The sequence below is a fragment of the Acomys russatus genome, chromosome 11, assembly GCF_903995435.1.
Source record: "Acomys russatus chromosome 11, mAcoRus1.1, whole genome shotgun sequence".
NCBI lineage: Eukaryota > Metazoa > Chordata > Mammalia > Rodentia > Muridae > Acomys > Acomys russatus.
The window spans coordinates 49,561,184-49,582,865 of NC_067147.1; positions in this window are offsets into that span (position 1 = coordinate 49,561,184).

Genomic DNA, 21,682 nt, shown 5'->3' on the forward strand with positions numbered 1-21,682 from the left:
TATTCTAAAACACAACAGCTGTCTGTGCCTCTATTATTTATGATATTAGATTAGATAATACGGTCATAATAGTTATATCTATTTAATAATAAACACTATTACATATTTTTTATTTACTACAACATCTAAATATTTTAGCCTCTAGTTTACATCTTTCTTGGCATGTTTAGGGATATCATTTTATTATTTGTTTGCTGTTTCGCCAATGTATTATTTGCTTAATTATTTGTGTGTGTGTGTGTGTGTGTGTGTGTGTGTGTGTGTTTGTCATTGTTTATTTTCATGATGTGTCAACTTCTAGGAACTTTGCTTTTTAATGTTCTATAGCATTTTCACCATGTCCACGTCATTTATATATCCTTCCTACTAAGCTTTACAGCATGCTTCTTTAACATACCACAGTCTTCAGTCTTGTAAATTAGCATTTCTCAGGTTGTGACGCTTCATTTGAACCATCAACTGGACACAATCTAGAATTAACTGGGAGGAAAGTCTAATGAGGCCTGTGGCATGGCTTCGAGGGCTTTTCCTAACTGGGTTCATTGAATTGGGAAGAACCACATCTCTTTAATGCCCTTGTCACGGCCTTCCCCACAGCAACAGGAAATGAAGCTGACACAGCCACACTGGTAGTGTGAGATGTTCACAGTTATATCTACCTTTGACTCTTTCTGCACACTTGTTGTTACTTGTGTTTCTGTGTGTAAGACCGTGGGGTACATTATCATCTAATCTTCACAGTTTATTTTATAGCGTTAACTTCACGTTTTCAATTAGTTAGTAAGGGATGAGCATTATTCACCATGCATTTTTTTTCTTAATTGAATGTACTATATTCAATATTTACTTCGTGGACAGTTTTTCTGCTCTTCCACTTTGTGTATTTCTGGCATCTGAACATACCACTTCAAAGATTTCTCCCAGGATGAAGTTCTCCAGTGAGAACTCTGTCATTGTTTCTGTGATACCCTGACACTTGAGCATGCAAGTGGCTCTGTAACTCTCTTGAACACCTCCCTCTGTTGTGGCATACTTTTTTTGTGTATATTCCCCTAACCCACAGTGTAGTAATCTCGGGGCTTACAGTCTTGGACACACTTGATAAAAGTTTGTCTTATGGCTCCAGTCGTGTATGTTTTAGGTCACTTGAGAACGTGTTCCGGGTCCCTGTGGGATGTTGGCATCCTTCTGGAAAGTTCTTTCTATTCTTGAGCTTAGATAGCTTGAATCCCTTCACATCTAAGGCGCCCATGTTATGTTCCATGGCACCAGTATTGTTAAACCTTAGATACTGTTTTTTAATTGTATTATTTAGTAGCTCTGCCACCTTCTCTATTACTTATTATACTGCCTTTTAAAAATATCTAGGTGCAGTTGCTAGAATTTCTTAAAAACAGTAATCTGCATTTCTTATGCCTCTTTTATTTCTTCCTAATCTACTTTTATTTTCTTGGTTCACATTACACATAATCTTATTACTTAAATGTCTACTAAATTATGTGTGTGTGTATGTGTGTGTAATAAATACATATTAGTTGTGCTTTGATGTTAACATGTCAATTATGCATATTCTTTGGCGAGTCCTTCCAGTTGTTCTATATTAGTTTTCTTCTTCCTTTATCGCTGTGGTGTTCTGTATTTAGATAACTCATTCTTTGTTTAACAGTTCACTCATTGATGGCTATCAAAATAGAGTCCAGTTTGAGACTATTAAAATAGAGCTGCTAGGAACTTTAATGATCAAGGTATAGGCTAAAATGTGAATTTTTGGCTTATTAGGCACATAATTTATGAGCTGTATGATAATTGTATGCTCAGTTATATAAGAAACTGCCAGGGGCTTGAGAATTGGCTCAGTGTTTAAGAGCACTAGTTGCTCTTCCAGAGGACTTGTGTCATATTCCCAGCACCCAGAGAGTGCCTCCCAACTGTTTGTAACTGCAGTCTCATGTAATATGACAGTCTTTTCTGACCTCTGCAGGAACCAGGCACACACAAAACACACACACACACACGTGCAGGTAAAGCACTAATACAAATAAAATAAAAATGAAAGTTAATTTAAGCCAGGAACCTTCCAAATAGCCTTAGAGACTGGAGTGTGTTCCATTCTCACTAGTTATTGTTAGCAATTGACTTTTTCCAGTCCCTTCCTTGCATTTGTTATTAGTGAAGCAATTCCAGTGGGTGTGTATTGGAATCCCATTGTGTTCTTCATCTGAATGCATATTAGCAGTTAATGATTTTGAATAGCTATTTACCTGCATAGTTCCTTCTAGTGACACACAAAGTATATAGTCGCATGCCACTGTGAAAACACTGGTCTGTCTCTACATTTAACAGTCCTGTGACCAAAGCTCAGCTACTCAGTTCTGTCTGTCTCCTTTTCAAGATGGCAAGAAACCAAGTGAGGCTGCCTTGAGAGAGCCACAGCAACTGCTGTTGTGCCTTTTAATGCAGCAAAGCCATGGTTAAGCTGCAGATATCTGCTCTAAGTGTCCTCTGATGTACCAAATGTGTGCATCCCTCTGAGAGCCAGATTCCACCTCCTTATTAGCAGTTCAGTGTCTAAACAAGTCCCCGAGAAGCACTCTAAGCACGTTCTGGAACAAGGGAGGGGGTGGTGATGCTCCTGGGCGAGATGGTAGCAGACGCTGTTCTTTCTTGCTCCTATCAGCAGCACACCTCTTCAAAGCACATCTGACTCTCTCTCTCTTTGGCCCATTTTGCATGTATGTGACAAGTCTCCAAACCATAGCTACACGCAAACATTGATTGCGACCGCAGGATCATACAATCCTTGGCATCTTCTGTTCCCGAATCTTCCAGTGACTTCCAGTAACCCCAAGGGATTCTCAACTTATCACTCTATACAGAAAAGCAGAGTGTTGGAATTTAAGGATAATATTTAGGAAGTACTCATTTTAGTTTGTGTTTAAGGCTATGGTCACCACTGCTTGGCAATATTTATTTACTTTAAATCTTACTTGCCTCACTCTCGGTTCATAAGATGGAAAGAGAATTCGGGTTCCCATCACCACTTGATACACAAGGCAGGAGGGTGCATATCTTCAGTGCGCAAGAAGCCAAGCTGCATTCCTTTGCTCTGAGCAGCTTAGTAAACTAGTCTTATCTCCCTCATCCCACTGAGACTATAGCCCAGCCTCCCTCCTTGATGAAATACTTCCATTTTAGATACATGGGAGTAAACACAGATCACTCTGAGTCATTAGTCGTCTGGCTAATCTCCCCAAGATAAAAACAGTCCAGCTAGGAAACGCAAAGGCAGGAACTGCTGAGCCTCCCAACCTGCAACGTAAAACATGGCTGTGTGGAGCCAATCCCAGAGTCAGGCACTTTGAATCTGCTAGCTGATGCGGTCCTGAGGTGGCATGGATATTCATCCAAGTTCAGAAAACCACAGGCATAGGATCCAAACTGATGGCAACTCTCCAAACAGTATATTTAAAGGATACTAAACATCCGAGGAAGTGCCGTTAAAGTTGCAGGCAGGAGACCGGGCACGTGGCAATGCAACCGTGGTGTGTTCTAAGCTTCTGATTTGTCACGGCTGTTCTTCATGTGTCTCATAGGGCGTTACTTTGTTCTCCTGAAATGCATGTGGTTTCCAAAGGTGATTATTCTTGAAGTAAAAGTTAATTTTCTATGTTTATAGTACAGATTCCATGTGGGAGTAAATGAATCCTCTTTGGTTAGGACAGTGAATGAATCTCATGAGCTGGAGATGATGTCTTGGCAACTCGCCTCTGTTCGGCCAAAGATGAGGGAAAAAGGCTTGGGAAGCAAGTGACGACCTCGGCTAAGCCTGGCTTACGCTGCACTAGCAGGTGCCAGACGTAGGTGGAATTTGCCCAAGTGGTTAAACAGTGGGCTCACACTTCTGTTTTTGAAATACAAAAAGGTGTAAGGGTTTATTTTTTATTAATCTCTCTCTGTGTCTCTCTTTGTCTCTGTCTCCCTGTCTCTGTCTCTGTCTCTCTCTGTGTTTATATCTGTGTGTGTGTCACATATATGTGAGTGTCCTTGCAGGCCAGAAAGAAAACTGTATACAGATCCCCCAGAGCTGAAGGTAAAGGAGGTGGTGAGCCACTCAACATGGCTGCTAACTCCAAACCTGAGTCCTCTGTGAAAGCACTGTGTACTCTGAGCCATCTCTAGCTCCTCCATATCTCTCCTTCCTTCCTCTTCCGTCTGTCCCCTCCTTCTCTTCCTCTTCTGTGTCCTCCTCTTCCTCTTCTGTCTATTCCTTCCTATCTTTCTTCCTCTTTTTCTGCACTGGTATTGGAGATTGACTTTAAGGCCATGCATATCATTTTCAAGTGTGCCCCCACTGAACTGTACCTGCAGTCTGAAAGTGGACGTCTCTTCTTCAATACTATTCATTTTATAACACACTGAAATATATACATTTAAAAATTAGATGGAACTTAAACAACTGTATTCCCCAGATGTCGGAAATATCCCTGCAAGTGTCTGGCCAACAAGAATGAGCAGAGAGAACCTCAGAGCCCCCAGAAGCACCTTCAAAATTAGCACCAGCATTCTGTCCTAATGGATCTCGCTTGCTGCCGCAGAGCTCAGTGACAGTGCAGGAGCACAGCTCAGACCTTGTGACTGGTGCATCCATTCGTCTATGTACTATAGTGAGAATTTTGGCTTCTTAAAAACAAACAAACAAACAAACAAAACAAAACTGGTATGTCATGTGAATTTTTTTTAAATCCCAGATGTGGGATAGGAGGTTGCTTCACAGCAGGTGATTATGACTTGCCTCCTGCATTAGTGGGGAGTGGGGGTGGCGGGTGGGGGGTGGGGAGGCACTGTTTTGCCAGCTGCAGCTAGTTTACTTTGGAATTCTGGGAACTTGTCAGAGGGGATTAATGCTGGAGCCCAGAGAGGGGCTGGGTGGTCTGAAGAGGCAGTGGGGGGGGGGCTCCACCTGCTGCTGGCCCTCTGCTGCTGCCCCACTGCTTGTTCATCCTGCCCCTGCGGTTGCTATTGCTGATTTGCTGGTTTGCTGGTTTGCTGGATATTCTGACAATGAAGGTTGGACTTGCCCCACAGAGCCCAACATCTCTGGACCAAAACCCCTGAGTAGGAAAAGTCAGGCCAGCAAGCCCCAGAAAGCCACATACCTCTGCCTCCTCACAGCTGGAGCAAGAATGCAGACCATCATGCCCTGTTTCTTCTTTTCTTTTCACTTTAACTTGAGTTCTGGCAATAGACCTCAGATCTTCGTGCTTATACAAATAGAGCTTTACTGACTGAATTTTCCCTCCAACCCTCAATCGCTTGTCTTTAAATTCAACAAATAATCAATTGTAAAAAACAGAATAATTTGAGTCATTTAAACATAATTTTAATAGTTGAACGCAATCTATGTAACAAAACAAACAAGAAGCCAGAACACATAGACAGTAGACATGTGTTTGTTTGTTAGTAAGTTAGTAATCTCTTTTTGAGATTACAGTCGACAGTAGGTATGTTTGTTGATTGACATTACAGATCTCAGATAATTCTACCAGTAACGCTATGCTAGCATTTAATGATGCAATCATCAGTGTCTACTGACCTCACCCTGGGGCATCCCTGAAAGCACAGCCAGGCAGTGCCATTGTTCCAACTCAGCACAATCTTTCCTCCTTAGTATGCAGAGCTGGGAGGAGCGCACAGAGAATATGTTCAGGTTGATACCACCGAGCAATATGTCAACCGTGGCATTTTCCGTGCCCGTGCTGAAAGAGCTCCAGGGGCAGGGAAGGTGGAAACAATACCAAAAGCAATTAATATAACAGACAATTATTTTGTTCCTCTGTTTTTTCACCTGGATCAAATTAGATAGAAAGGCATGCTAAGGAATACACATTGGCAGCTTGCCCCGGCCCTCACACTGAGGCAGGTTCCATGAAGGCTTTCCTCAGAAGACTCGGGTTTAGTCAATTTTCACATTCTCCAGAAGCAGTTATCCAGCTGGATTACTTATGACTGGGAGCAATTACCGTTAGAGGCACCGGGTATTCGTAAAAGGGCCTCCTTGCCTAGGAGATTGTGAGACGATGTTTGAAAAGCAATTTGGTTTTCATATAAGATAGTTATTCAGATAAAAATTGTATCTCGGCTTCTCAATCTTCCAGTTATTAATATGAAAACCTGAAAATCTCAATGACTCTGCTACATATTCATTTATATAAAGCTGTGCAAATTTTAAGGGGGAAGGGGGAAAAAAACCTCACTCCAGACAAATATAGCAGCACAGGCACTCAAAGGCATTATCTCCTCTGGTGACACGCCCTTCTTCATCAGCTGCCATTATTCCTATAAATTGGAAATGCTTCAACATGCCACTTTCCAGTTCATTTTATATCAAGTGGACCGATAGGGAGCTGCACGGCCACTCTGACTGCCCTGTGGGGACATTTTTCTGTGAAGCTGGGTCTCTGCATCTTTTCAAGCAGCCATTCCCAGGGGGCTTCTTGTTCTGATGTGTGTCTTTGGTTCACTCCACGTGGACAGCAGGAAGTAGCCCTGTGTTTTGCTAGTTTTCTGCTGTGTTTTCCTACTTCTGTAAGTGCTCTTCAGTGCTGAAGCACAGCCAAGCGTCACATTTAAAGTAGACAAAAGTCTCGGTGGGAGGAAGGGGCGAGGGGTATGTATGTCTGCCCAGTTCACCTCTCAGAGTCCAATTTCACAAGCCATTAACACTTTGAAAAGGGAGATTGATCTGAATGTCTGCCATATTCTCAAAAGAGGAGCAATGTATATGAAAATGTTGTTTGGTTTCTTTGGAAATGACATCTTGAGGAAGGATTTATTTATATTCCTACAAATGAAGAAAATGAGTGCCTGTAGAGAGGAGGGAGTATCTTCCTAAAATGTGTATGAATATTTGGAAAATATTTTCTTTGCTCTTGGCATCATGTACAGATAAATATGAAAAGCAATCGGGTTTTATAAAGGATGTTCCAGTGAACTTGGCAATAAACCAGAATGTTCATGCCATGGGATTGAGGTGTGTATGTGCGTAACTAGTAACACACCCAAAGCAGTGTGGTACTCATGTCAGATACACTCCAACAGAGACGGGCATAGCCCTGAACACATTCAAAGACCATTCACTGAACCTTGACCATCACTAGTCACATGGGTTTAGCACACAGAGCTGACTGTGTGGATTCCAGGATTCCAGGCTGAGTAAACACAGCCAATCATAGTGACCATCTCTACAAGGAACAAAAAGTATTTGGCAGATAGCTTCTTAACCATAGCAGAAGAGTGGAACCCTACAAGGGGGAATTGTAAGAACTGCATAGGAGACCCTAGGACTTTGAAAGACACGGAGACCTGAAACAGCAGCAGAAAGAGGCAAAAAATATCCTTGCAGCTGTCACATCTCATGGCTGCAGTAGGGGCTTACCCAGACAACGTGGATGCCTCTTGGGGGATTCGTTTTTGGAAAAGAAACTCCTATTGCCTCCTCAGCCAACTGCAGAGCTCAGACTGCTGTCACTGGGCTGCACAGCATGAATTCATGCTGCTCACGTGGTCAGAATCCCTGCACCCCAAAGTCCCACATCTTGGGCCACTCAGCCATTCAGCCACAATAGCATACTCAACCTGGGACAGCAACTCTGATGTTGGCATTCAAGCTGCCTCTGTGCTCGTCCTTATAGGAGAGCTGTACTTCAGCAGAGAGGAACTGAGGATCCACACTAAAGACCCAGTGAGTCAGGTGCTTGTTCACTGAGCATTCTGGCCTGGCAGACACGGGTGGAAACATACCAATGCCAATGTGGGACTGGGAGCAGGTGCCTGTGTGGCTTCCATCATTACCTGGAAAGGAGTCTCATGTGGTGCTTTTACTGCACCTGGGCCTGCCTGGGGCTGTCACACATGGGCCATCAAGGATGAAAGACTTTTCTTAGAAAGTGATAAGCAGAAATGGAAGCAAATCCTAGGACTTCAGATTCTTCACGTGAGGGATAACAAATGTTTTCTCTTTGAAGGCTCTCCTTCAAAGTTCTTACAAGGCATCCTTGCAGGGTTCCAGTGTTCTCTTATGGGTAAGATGTCTGTCATGTTTTGTTCCTCTCACTAATGGGTTCGATGGATGACCATGTTTACTCCGCCATCCTGGAATCTGCATGGACAGCAGTTCTTAAGCATGTAATACTATGATAATATTTTCTTTTTTTTTAAATAATATTTCATATTTTATATACACATTTATATTATACACATATGTAAAATAAACTACATATATCAAGAAGAACTATGAAGCAATCAGGAATTAATGTTATAGTCGTAGTGTTTTGGCTATTTATGTTTAGCAACCTTGAAGAAAACATTTTCCTATCTTCCTGAGTCTAAGATTCTGAATGTAACTTAATATCTATCATATCTCATCTCTACCAACTTAAAACATCTACCTAGACCTAAAAACATCATAACCCCTAAATAACTCAGCTTAATTGTAAAGCTAAACTATTTGGTCTTCAACCCCATCAGTCTTGAGAAGGAATAAATTTAATTACCTGAGTAAACAGGAACTGCAGGTTAGCAGCTTCCAAATTGAAAAAAAAAAAAAAAAAAAAAAAAAAAGACAGAGACAGTTTGCTGCCTGAACTGTCATCCAAAACTCTCTATAATGTTGGAGCATTATCTTCAGCCTTCTAGCCCAGTATATGTCACAGACATATTTGTGACGCAATAGCTGTTGAGGACTTGTTTACCCTGTCTTGGCAGAGTTTCGCTGTCGACTCTGCCTGCATCCAAGCTTACCTATTTTTAGGTAGAATTCTGTCAGCGAGCGAAATGAAGACATTTTGCCCTGTGGCTTGTTTGCCATACTTGAAGCCATCTCCATAAGGAGGTTCTTTGATGTTCATCATTTTCTTTGATGTAGGCTGAATATGGCCAGGGGTTAACCTGTCTTATTGTCAAAGAATCCTTAAAACAATAAAAAAAATCTTTAAATGTCATATTCTGTAGGACTCTGAGGTTTTAAAAAAAAGACCTTATCTAACTATTTTGCCTTATCTGTCTATAGAATCATACCTATCTGTTACACCTAAGATGTATATTCTTGTGATCAAAATAGACTAGTAATTGACATGACCATGATTTGACCAATTGACAACTTGTATAATTTACTATCCTAAACAGCCTGCAATAGCACTTCCGAAGTATTGGAGGCAAACCTTGTATTCTACTTGAGTGCTATGGGTACAATACCTTACATTAGAGTAGAACTAGATATATATATTATTTGTGGCTATACTGAAAGGTGTGGTTTCACTAATTTCTTTCTCAGTCTGTTTGTCATTAGTATACAGAAGGGCTACTGACTTTTTGAGTTGATTTTTTTATCCAGCCACTTTGCCGAAGGTGTTTATCAGCTCTAGGAGTTCCTTGGTAGAATTTTTGGGGTCACTGATGTGTACTATCATATCATCTGTGAATATTGAAACTTTAATTTCCTCTTTTCCTTTTTGTATGCCCTTGATCTCCTTTAGCTGTCTTATTGCTCTAGCTAGGACTTCAAGTACTATACTGAAAAGAAATGGAATGAGTGGACAGCCTTGTCATGTCCCTGATTTCAGTGGAATTGATTTAAGCTTCACTCCATTTAGTTTGATGTTGGCATAGGCTTGCTGTGTATTGCTGTATATTACTATGTTTAGGTATGTGCCTTGTATCCCTGATCTCTCCAAGACTTTTAACATGAAAGGGTGTTGGATTTTGTCAATTTTTTTTTAAGATCTAAAAAGATGACCATGTGGTTTTTTCCTTTAGTTTGTTTATATGGTTGATTAAAGTGATGAATTTCTGTGTGTTGAACCACCCCTGCATGCCTGGGATGAAGCTTACTTGATCATGGTGTATACGTTTTTGGTGTGTTCTTAGATTCAGTTTGTCAGTATTTTGTTGAGTATTATTGCGTCTATGTTCATAAAGGAAATTGGTCTGAAATTCTCTTTCTTTGTTTGGTCTTTGTGTGGCTTAGGTATTAAGGTGACTATGGCTTGATAGAATGAGTTTAGTAGTGATCCTTCTATTCCTGTTTTGTGGAATAGTTTGAGAAGTATTAGTATTAGTTCTTCTTATAAGGTCTGGTAGAATTCTGTGCTGCATCCATCTGGCCCAGGGCTTTTTTGTTTTGCTTTGCTTTGTTTTGTTTTTGTTGTTGTTGTTGTTGTTGGGAGACTTGATGACTGCTTCTATTTCCTTAGGGGATATAGGGCTATTTAATTTGTTTGTCTAATCTTGAGTCAACTTTGGTAAGTGGATTTATGAAGGAAATTGTTCATATTATGTAGATTTTCAAATTTGTAACATATAGGCTTTTGAAGTAAGACCTAATGATTCTTTGAATTTCCTCAGTATCCACTGTTATGTTTCTCTTTTAATTTCTGATTTTGTTAATTTGGATACTCTCCCTTTGCCTTTTAGTTAGTTTGGTGAAGGGTTTGTGTATATTGTTGATTTTTTTTCAAAGAATCAGCTCTTGGTTTTATTGATCCTTTGAATTGTTTTCTTTGTTTCTAATTTATTGATTTCAGCCATGAGTTACATTTTCCACCACTGTCTACTCTTCTTGGGTGGGTCTGTTTCTTTTTTTCCTAGGGTTTTCAGGTGTTCCATTAAGTTGCTTGTATGTGATGTCTCCAATTTCTTTATGAAGACACTTAGTGCTATGAACTTTCCTTTTAGCACTGGTTTCATTGTGTCCCAAAGGTTTGGATATATTGTGCCTTCATTTTCATTTAATTCTAGGAAGTCTGTAATTTCTCTCTTTCATCCCTGACCTAGTTGTCACTGAGTAAAACATTTTTCGGTTTTCATGTGTTTATAGGCTTTTTGTTAATTCTATTGTTGCTGGTGTTCAGTTTTAGACCATGGTGGTATGATAATACGTAGGGGATTATTTCAACTTTTTTGTATCTGTTGAGGCTTGCTTTGTGACTGATTATATGGTCAATTTTGGAGAAGGTTCCATGTTATAATACTGTTTTTCTAAACATGGCTTCTGTAAATATTGCATACTGTGTTGAAAGGTCCTAGCCTTTCAAATTAACAACTGCTGTCTGTCATTTTGAGGATGCATTTTTCTATTTATCCTTTTTTTATGTAAGCTACATTAAAAAAATAGTATAGTAGCTCTGTGGTGGTGGTGCTTGCCTTTAATCCCAGCACAGAGGAAGCAGAGTCAGGCAGATATCAGTGAGTTCAAGGATAGCCTGGTCTACAGAGTGAGTTCCAGGACAGCTAAGGCTACACAGAAGAATACTGTATCCAAAAACAAAAACCACCATCATGAGAACAAATAGGTGTAGTCCTCGCCTCTCATCAAGGGAACTTCCAACAGCAACAGATGGAGGCCATTACAGAAAATCACAACCAATCAGAATGCAGAGTTCTGAGTCCCAGTCTCAATAGCTACATCTACAAAACACCCCCACACCTAAGGCTCAGAGAACATTACAGAAGAGAAGGCAGAAAGAGTGTAATAGCCAGAGGATCAGAGAGTTTGTTATGAGATTGTGTCCCCTGGTTATGTCAGAAGGTACACCCACAAATTCTCACCAACATGGCTGCCTAATCAGCAATAGACATGCCAAACCAGATAGAGAAAAGTACAGGGGGTATCAGCTGTACATAAAGAACTGTAAGCAGCTAAAGAATGCTGAGTGTAGGAGAAATTGCCTTCCCTAGGGAGGAGCACATCAACTGTTTATGGAAGACCAGATGTATATACAAATATACATATGGATATAACAACAACTAATGAGAAAAGAGGCCATGAATTTGAAGAGAGCAAGCAGGCACATACGAGAAGGGGTAGAGGATTAAAGGGAGAGATGATGTAATTATAACCTCAAAAATAAAAACAGTACATTATTTTATAGTATTCCCAATTTTGTAATTAAAAAAAGACACAGAATGCATATGTTAGCAGAAAATACACGTTGCTCCAGCTTTAATGGTTTGCTGATCCCACTTGATGCCTTACAGTCCCCACTTGGCAATTCCCATTCTCTTCCCTGGGTGGTCTTATGTCTGTCTAACCAGCAGGATGAGCAGCAGGGAGCAATCATGATGTAGCATTAGAAGTAGAAATTCTTGTTCCATAGAATATGAGTGTGGACTGACTTGACATCACCCTGCCCCAGCTCCCTGGGCTATGCTAATGAGAATGGCAGCCTACTACATGGTAGGCAGTAGTTGCTTAGGAAAACACTGTGTTCCCGTCTTCACATTTCTTGTCTCCAGTAACCCAGAATGCTTTGGCTGTTGCTCTTAGTGATTCTCTTTAACCTAGTAAGAGCCCAACATTGACATATATCTTTAAACCCTACTGAATCCACAGCCCCCCCCCCGTTGTATTTTCTCACTAAAACCACAGTAAAGAAGAGGGAGAGGTGGAAACATCTGGAATGAACAGGTATGCTCTAGCTCTGTTGAAATTCTCATCCAGAGCAGTCTTTTCAGCCCAGGCTGCTGTCATCTCTCCGTCTATCTCAAAGGTGCTGGGAAAGAGCTATCGCATCTCCTAGGCACCTGCTTGTTATGATCAATGAATGTGTTCTGATAAGTGCCATAAAAAAGCATTGTGAGAAACATTTGCATGCAGATGAAGTGCAGAGGAAACAGTGTGCCCACAGACTTGCCTAACAGAACTACAAAAGTATCCATGAATATTTACTAGACATACAACAGAGTTCTGTGTCTCCCCCAGCTCTTTAACATATTCTATGGAGATTTCATCTATGGATGTTATTTGCACTGAGTTATTTCTTAGAATATCATATAATGAACTCACTAATTAAAATGCATGAGGTTCTTTCAAAACAAACATGTTATAGGGTCAAACTGTTTCTCCTGATGACATTAAACACATTGAAAAGTAGTTTGAAGTCTTTCTAAATTTACATGGAATTCTCATCAATACTAATAGGAAAATCTAAGGCCTCTACTTTTTAGCAAGTCAAGTTTTACACACACACACACACACACACACACACCACACACACACACACACACACACACACACACACACACACACACCACAAATGGGGATTGTGTATAGAGATTTTTTCCATTAAGATTTTAGTACAGAATCAGCACTCTGAAAATTTACTTATAATTAACATACACTAGGGCGTTGTACTGGTTTGAATAGGATTGGCCTCCGTAGACTTGCGTGTTTGAATGCTTGGCCACCGTGCGGTGCCACTATGAGGAGGTGTGGCCTTCTGGAAATAGATGTGATCTTGTTGGAGGAAGTGTGTCACTATGGAGGCCAGCTTTGTGCTCTTTTCTGCTCAAGATATGCACAGTGTGACACACAGTCTCCTTCTGATGCTTGTTGATCAAGATCTAGAACCCTCAGCTCCTTCTCCAGCCCCATGTCTGCCTGCACGCCACCATGCTTCCCGCCATGATGATAATGGACTAAGCCTCTGAACTGTAAGCTATCTGTGATTAAATGCTTTCCCTTATAAAAGTTGCCTTGATCATGTTGTGTTGACACTACATGATAAACGAGGGTCTTTAGAAGCCTCATTGCATCCACACATCCACAAAAATACAGGTGTGTTTTCATCTGCACATCATCAAAGCACAGATCATCAGTGCAGATATCCTTCAGGCTTCTTGAAATGGAGAGACTCCAGTACCAGGAGAGGGTGCAGAGGGCAACATGCAAAAACATTCAACAGCTGGAAAACTGGTATATCACGCACAGATGAAAGGAAACTGGTTATCAGAAGAAAATAAAATTGACTTTAATCAAATGTTGTGTGGAACAAAACTAGGATACATGTGCCCTGTAAGTAAAAAGGAACATAAAATAGATAAAGGAAACAGGAACAAAGACTCTCAGACAGAGGAGGTTCTATTGTGGACTTAGAATTTGTGATAATTTAGCTAAGAAAATTTTAAACTAGCAAGGGCTCTGGTGTGGTCCTTTATCTAATTAAGGTACACTTCATTCTCAAAGGACCACATTGAATTGTGCTTGACTAGGAGGGATGGGTCTCAATGGAAGATTGAAAGGGTAGAAGAAACAGAGTGTAAAACAAAAGGATCCAAATTCATGATACCCTGGGCTCCTCTGAAGAGGAGAGATTTTTAGACTGTGTTTATTGTTAAAAGAAGCTAAAGCAGAAATGTGTACTGTCAACATACATGCAATACAGCACTCCAGAGCAGGCATTCATATTGTCTGTTGACATGCTACAGTAAGCAAGTAGTATCACAAACATTTTATTAATTACAGAAGTAAAGGAAGTTATAAATCTAGCACTTCTCAAATATGTTAAGAAGATCCTGAAGTAAGCACTTATATAAAGAGAGAGATCTCTGTTGTGGGTCTGGGTTTCAGGTGTCATTTAATGACATTCTTCACTCTGGACGTGGTAGAAGTTAGTGATCAGTTAAGGTAACACATCCCAAAGGCTTTTTACCTGATAACACAAGGTACTCTCTATCTAAAATCTAGATTCCCAAATCACAAATTTATAATTAATCTGTAGAACTGTTAAAATTGATGTGACTCCTTTTTTATAGGGCTTCTGTTCACAAAGACAACAAAACATATTTTATTCTGAAACTTTCCTTACTTCTTCTGAACAGAAACATGTTCAAATTTCATCTTATCATTTACAGTGCTTTGACATATAATGGTATACAGGAATAGCCCATAGCAGCAAGATAAAATCTAATTAATTGCTGCTGCACTATGGGGCAAAAAAAAAAAAAAATAGATTTAAGCATTCCCACTCCAAGGACAGAAGCATTTCTGCAGAGGTGCAAGGGACACTGGCTATTCTTCAGGTACCATGAGATCAGAGGAAAGAGAAATCCACATGGATATTTCTGCTAAGCCATATGCCAAGAAAAATAGGAATAGCATCCCAGGACTGTGGGCAAGAAAAGCCATGCATGTCTTCCTTCTATGAAAGGGGACTACAGTTAGGGACTCTTTGGGTCAGTTTTCACTTACAGAAATGCCCAGCAAAGACTGACTTGCCATGGCACATTAGCTTGGTCACATAAACCATGGGTCACAAGGGTAGATATAAATAAAGGGGGTGGATTTCTCATGACAATCTCATTGTGGTGTGAAGTATTTTAAAGGACTTTGGGATATAAATGGAGGATTCTTTTTGCTGTTTCCATTCACATGACTTAAAAACAGAAAGTCCACCTGAAATCGCCTAATGCAAAAGTGGAATAAAATGTCCACAGAGTGATGTCATAGGACAGTGCACTTGAAGATATGTTCCAGGGTATCTAGAATGTCTCACTGAGTGAATATATTACAGATGTAAAGCATTTCTACATGAGAACTATGAATGGCCATGCAGCACCTTTTCAACAACGGCTGCGTTAGTTATAAACTCTTCAGGTCCCCCTATGACCTCTGCATCAGACTGAAAGGCTGAAGCCTACATGCATTGCCAACTCTTGTTCAAACAGAAAACAATTAAAAACACAAATGATGGACTATGGCCTCAACAGCAAAACTTTATAAACTCAGAAGAAGGACAGTGTGAACTCCTGCATCTGCTTATCATATCTCTGCATCGCATGTACAGTGATGCCTATAGAACTGGAGGCAGGCTGAGTTTTCAGTCTACAAGCTTAGTGTGTACACTGTGCAAATCTTCCTTTACTGCGAGTCTTTAGGATTGGACCAGACAATGCTTCGGTGTGTGTGCCTAAGAGGATGAGGTAATTGAACTTGTGTATCACCAGAGTTATAGGCTTTGGGAAATTCAGATGTTTTGTTACTGCCAATCATTGAGAATCATATGCTGTGAGATTTGCCAGATATTCAAGAAGAGAGCCATCTAAAATTTATATGAAGTATCCTGCCTTTAAAAAGTGGCTTAAGTCTTACAAACAAAACATACATGTAACCATGGAAGCAACAGAGGAGAATGTGTGTGTCAATTAAACCACAGGAAATTATGACGGGGGGGGGGGTGGGGGTCAAATAAGCAAAGCAGACAAAAACTAGCACTGTCTTTGAAGATTATTGATTATTGTCTGTCATAAATACCTACAATTGTTACTTACTATTTAAACAGTCAGCACAAAATTTTAAAATGAATGAAAATTAATTTTTTTTCTGATAGATGTATAATATCTAAATTATAGTTGTAAATAACCTATAGAAACCACCTAAGTTTGGAACTTGTCTGTAGTTAATTTAAGAAACAAAATTCAACTTATTTCATAATAAAACTAAACAGTCCAGGTGGTGGTGGTACATACCTTTAATCCTAGCACTCTAGAGGCAGAGGCAGGTGACTCTCTGTGAGTTCAAGACCAGCCTAGTCTTCAGAGCAAGTGTCAGGACAGCCAAGGCTACATAAGGAAACTCTGTCGTGAAACAACCAACCAACAAACAAAAATAAACTTTATTTAAGACCCATCGCATGCATAAATAGCTTATATCTAATCATATGATATACACCAACACTCCAGCTTCCCGGTCCATTTGACAGGGAAACTGGTTATGATACCGATCAGCAAAGCATTGCCAGTCAGTGACTCTGAAAAGCTGAAGTGATCACTTGAAAGATGTAATTCACAGAAAAGCTTTTAAGATAGTGTTTTCACAGATGCTCTTCAGCAGCCTGCCTGAAGTTCAAGTGCACAATCAGCTGTGTTAGCCTCCGCATGGCTGTGCACCTCCTGCTAATGTAGACCTTCCTCTCCTCATTGCAACTGATCAGTTTGAGCATTAAATGTCTCAGCACCGTAGAATACTTACTCAACATATTTTCCTGACAAAAATTCTGTCAAATTCAGTTAACCTCGCATCCTTAAACATCTTCATTTGTTTTCTGAGGCATGTCTGAGAAAGGAAATAACTGTTTTGGTAAAACCTGTCTTCTTTGGGGAAAAAATGAGCCACATGTAATCACAAGAATGTTACCATTTTCACCAGACCAAAGGATACTGAAACAAAGATGCTTTCCTGATATTTACCAATTCTATTTCCTGTAAGTGGATATAGACTTAGCTTATTTGACTCTCATAGACAAGTACCTAAAATTACATGCCTGGAATGGAATTGAAAAAGATATAAATCATGTCAGAAATTCAAGTGGAGATTTCACTGCTCTTGTGAATGTCTCGAGGAACTGTTCATGACTTAGTGTAGCATCCAATATGATGAGTGCAAGGAACATAAGCATGGGACAATGTGAAAAGTAAATTGAAGATGTTGTCTCCTCTACCACCACTTGGTGAGAGCATTCCTCACATTGTTTTCTTTTGAGATGGATCTTGAATATCAACTAAGTTAGTGGTGGGATTGGGAACGGAAATATTGCTAGCAGGTTCATGTGCATCTTACTGTCCAGGTGATGATTATGGAGTTTATCAACATACAGCAACTGCTAGGATACCAAGATGCACATCTCTGTGTCTTGTAACAATGGTTCTGAGAAGATTAACTGAGCAACAAAGACCCTTCATAAACGTGGAGGTACCTCAGCATGAGCTGGGGCCTCAGGGGGAAGAAAGGGAGCGGAAAACACGTAGAGTTCTCACGTTGCCGTTCTCTGCTCCCAGCTGCCATTACATGGACAGCTCTACTGTGCTGTGAGCTCCCGCCGCGGTGGACTGATACTTCTGAAACAGTGAGCCCAAACTGAAAACTCCCCTTCAGCCACTCCTCTTGGCTATTTTCTAAGATTGACACCAGAGATGACCAATAATGCAGGGCTTTCCTAAGAAGTGTTTTATACACTATTAAAGGGTTAAGATGAAACTAGCACCTGGTGAATTTCTATATTTACTATCTGACACATCTACCTACTTTTGTTTTTAAGGTTTCATTATGTTTATATTCACAATACAAGTTCTCCCTTTTTAGTCTGGTTCCATGATGAGAGGCCAGGCTTGGATCATCACATGTGACTGTAACTGTATCTATCTTCAAAACACAAAATTTTACTTGTAAGGAGTTTTAATACATAGTACTAATTTAACACTCCTCAACTGAAACCATTAAAATATGATTTTTTTTCCTAATAAATATTTCCACAATTTAAACTGGCAACCCTCACCAAAAGGCAAGCACTAAAGTTGGATTGAGAATTCCCTTTCTGAACAGTGAGAAAATATTATATTTATCTATGCTTACACATATTCAGAGGGAGATCTGTATTTATTCAGTTCTATTAGGTCTTTTGAAGGTACCAGTGACCTTACAGGGCATGTGGATTTACATTTCAATATCTAACAAATGTCTGTGCTTCTTCATTCTTCTTAAAATATGCTAAATTTTTACAGAAAAAAAATGTAACAAAGATATGAACTAATTGCTAGATTCTCAGATATTTTGCATAAAAGCCCATGAGAAGATAAAATCATTGTGGTAGGAACAAAGTCAGCTATGGGAGAAGCCTACGGTATAATTATCTTTGTAATGAAAGATCCACTTAACTGCTCCTTCAAAAACATGTGCTGGCTCTTAAGTCAAATCTCTCCTTTTTCGAGTATAAAAACTTTTTTAAAACATGAAGCTTCTTGGACTTTTTGAGAATATTCACCACATCATTTTACTTTGAGATTGATTTTGGATATCAACTGAATGAGTGACAGGACTGGGATGGAAATGTTGCAAGCGTTTACTGTTCACGTTTAGTGATTTGAAAGCTTAGCATCACATAACACCCACTGCTTTTCTTCCCACTGCTTCTTGTTTCTTCACCGTGTAGCATAAAGCCAAACATGTGCATCTACACACACACACACACACACGCTCCACTGACAGGATAAGTTTTTAAAACAATTCAGCTTAACGATAAATTAAAATTGTAAGTTGAAAGTTCTCAGGTTGAGAGAGAGAAAAGTGATAGTTGAGGATGAGAAAGGGGAACTAATGGGAAGAGGCAGAAAAAGGAGCCTAGATCAGTATACTCAACATATTGTCAATTCATGAATGAAAAGATTACTATTTGATTCAATAACATATCAGTTATAGAATGAAAATTAAAATTTTTATACATTACAGTTTTATCTGATTTGCGGTGATATTAGTTAATTTCTTGTGCCCATGATAAAATACCTGACAAAAACCAAAGTCCCAAGGAAGGAAAAGTTTCTTTTGTCTCACACATCAAGGTTAGAGTCCACGGTGAAAGGGAACCCATGAGGCAGGAGTTTGAAATAGCTGACCACGCTGCATCTGCTCTCAGGAGAGGAATTAATGTCTGTGTTCAGCTCAGTTTCTCCTTTTAATTCTGTGCAGGACCCCAGCCTGTAGAGGTTTCAGCACTGATAGAAAATGCAGCTTTGAGGACATTTGTGCAGTGTTTGGAGTAGGAGTTCAAGTCACCCTGCCCTCCTTCTCCACCTCCTCTTCCTCCTCCTCCTGCTCCTCCTTTTCCTCTTCCTTTTCCTTGCATGTTACTTATTTCTAATTAAATTTTTTAAAAAAATTTACTAATTTATTCTTGTTACATCTCAATGGTTATCCCATCCCTTGTATCCTTCCATTCTTCCCTCCCTCCCCTTTTCCCCTTATTCCCCTCCCCTATGACTGTTCCTGAGGGCGATTTCCTACCTCTGTATATGCTCATAGGGTATCAAGAAGACTTGGTAACCTGCTGTCCTTCCTGAGTGCCACCAGGTCTCCCCCTCCAGGGGACATGGTCAAATATGAGGCACCAGAGTACGTGTGAAAGTCATACCCTACTCTCCACTCAACTGTGGAGAATGTCCTGTCCATTGACAAGATCTGGGTATGAGTTTAAAGTTTGCCACCTGTATTGTCCTTGGCTGGTGCCTTAGTTTGAGTGAGACCTCTGGGCCCAAATCTGCCTATCATAATGTTCTACTTGTGGGTTTCTAGGACCCTCTGGATCCTTCTACTTTGCTATTCTCCCATGCTTCTCTCATCTAGAGTCCCAATAGGATGTCCTCCCCTCTGTCCCAGTTTCCTGGTAAGTGAAGGTTTTCGTGGGACATGCCCTTTGGGCTAGTATGCAGATGTAAGTGAGTATATACCATTTGATTCTTTCTGCTTCTGGGTTAACTCACTCATTATGATCATTTGTAGTTCAATCCATTTGTCCACAAATTTCGGGAATTCCTTGTTTTTAATAGCTGAGTAGTATTCCATAGTGTATTTCATTCAGAATGCATCCCCCTCCCTCTTCTCCTCCAAGTCCCACCATCCCATCCTCTTCCCCTTTCACCTCTCCTGTTTTCCTCAGAAAAGGGGAGCCCCTTTTTGGTACCAACCCACTCTGACACATCGAGCCACACACAGGACTAAGTGCATCTTCTACCATTGAAGCCAGACAAGGCAGCCCAGCTAGAAGAAAGTGATCTAAAAGCAGGCAACAGAGTTCATATCAGAGACAGCCCCCATTCCACTTGCTAGGGGACCCACATGAAGATCAAGCTTTCCACCAGTTACCTATGTGTCAGGGGCCTAGGTGCAGTCCATGCCTGCTCTTTGGTTGGTGTGTCAGTCTCTGTAAACCCCCATGGGCCTACATTACTTGACTCTGTTGATCTTATTGTGGAGTTCCTGTCCTCTCCAGATCCTTCTATCCTTTCTCCAAATTCTTTGAGAAGACTCCCCAGGCTCCACCTAATGTTTGGCTGTGGGTCTTAGCATCTGTCCTCCCATTTTCTTCTTTACTTTATCCACGTACATAAGTAACAACCAGCCTGTCGAAATTAAATCGTTGTTTTACAAAAACTGTACCTGTCACACAGTTCCTCACTTGTTGTCTTTTGCTAAGGGTATTCCATGGTGAATTTTGTGTGTCTCAATTGTCAGATCATGGCTCTCTCTTTATACAAGTAACATCGTTACTGTCCACAGATCTAATCGATTGATAGTCATTCCAGAAGCTCCAGGAACAGTTGACAAATGATTCCTCAAGATATGTCCCTCTAACATTTTCTGTCAGTTGTCAAGGACTTTTAAGGGAATGGAAGCATAGCCAGAGATACAGGAAAATAATAGGTTGGTGACAGATGGAAGGATAGATGTGTACATGATGGGTGATAGATAAACACTTGATAGACTACTGATAATGTGTAGATGATAGACAATAAAATGGTGATATATTTATGACAGAAAATAGATTAATGGATAGATAGGTTCACTCAAATGATTTCAAGGACTAGTAAGCCCAGTGTCTGCCAAGTAGACTTGTAGCAGCTTAGAGACGCAGGATAATTAGTGGCCTACTTGAGTGCAATCTGGAACTTACTGAACTATCCAAGACTATCCAAGACTAGTCTGCTGAACAGTTCTGAAAACACCTTGCACAGAGGAGTCTTGATTTTTCCTCTGATTGGATGAGACCTACAGCAATGAGGCAAGTGTGCATCATTTAGAGCAATTACACACAAATTTAATATTATTTAGTCTCACCTGAAAGCTTTGCCATAGAACTGCCAAGAGAGATGTTTTACCACATGTCTGAGTATTCCATGGCCCAATCAAGTGGCATCTAAAAGTAATTATCATGTATCTATACTACACTAAAAAATGATGAATTTTCTTGGAATGAATATTTCATTGTGCTCCCAATTTAGGTGATAATCATGCTTCATAAATCACACTGTGAACTTGGGATGGAGATGGGATTAAATTGAATCATAAAGTACTCGTTTC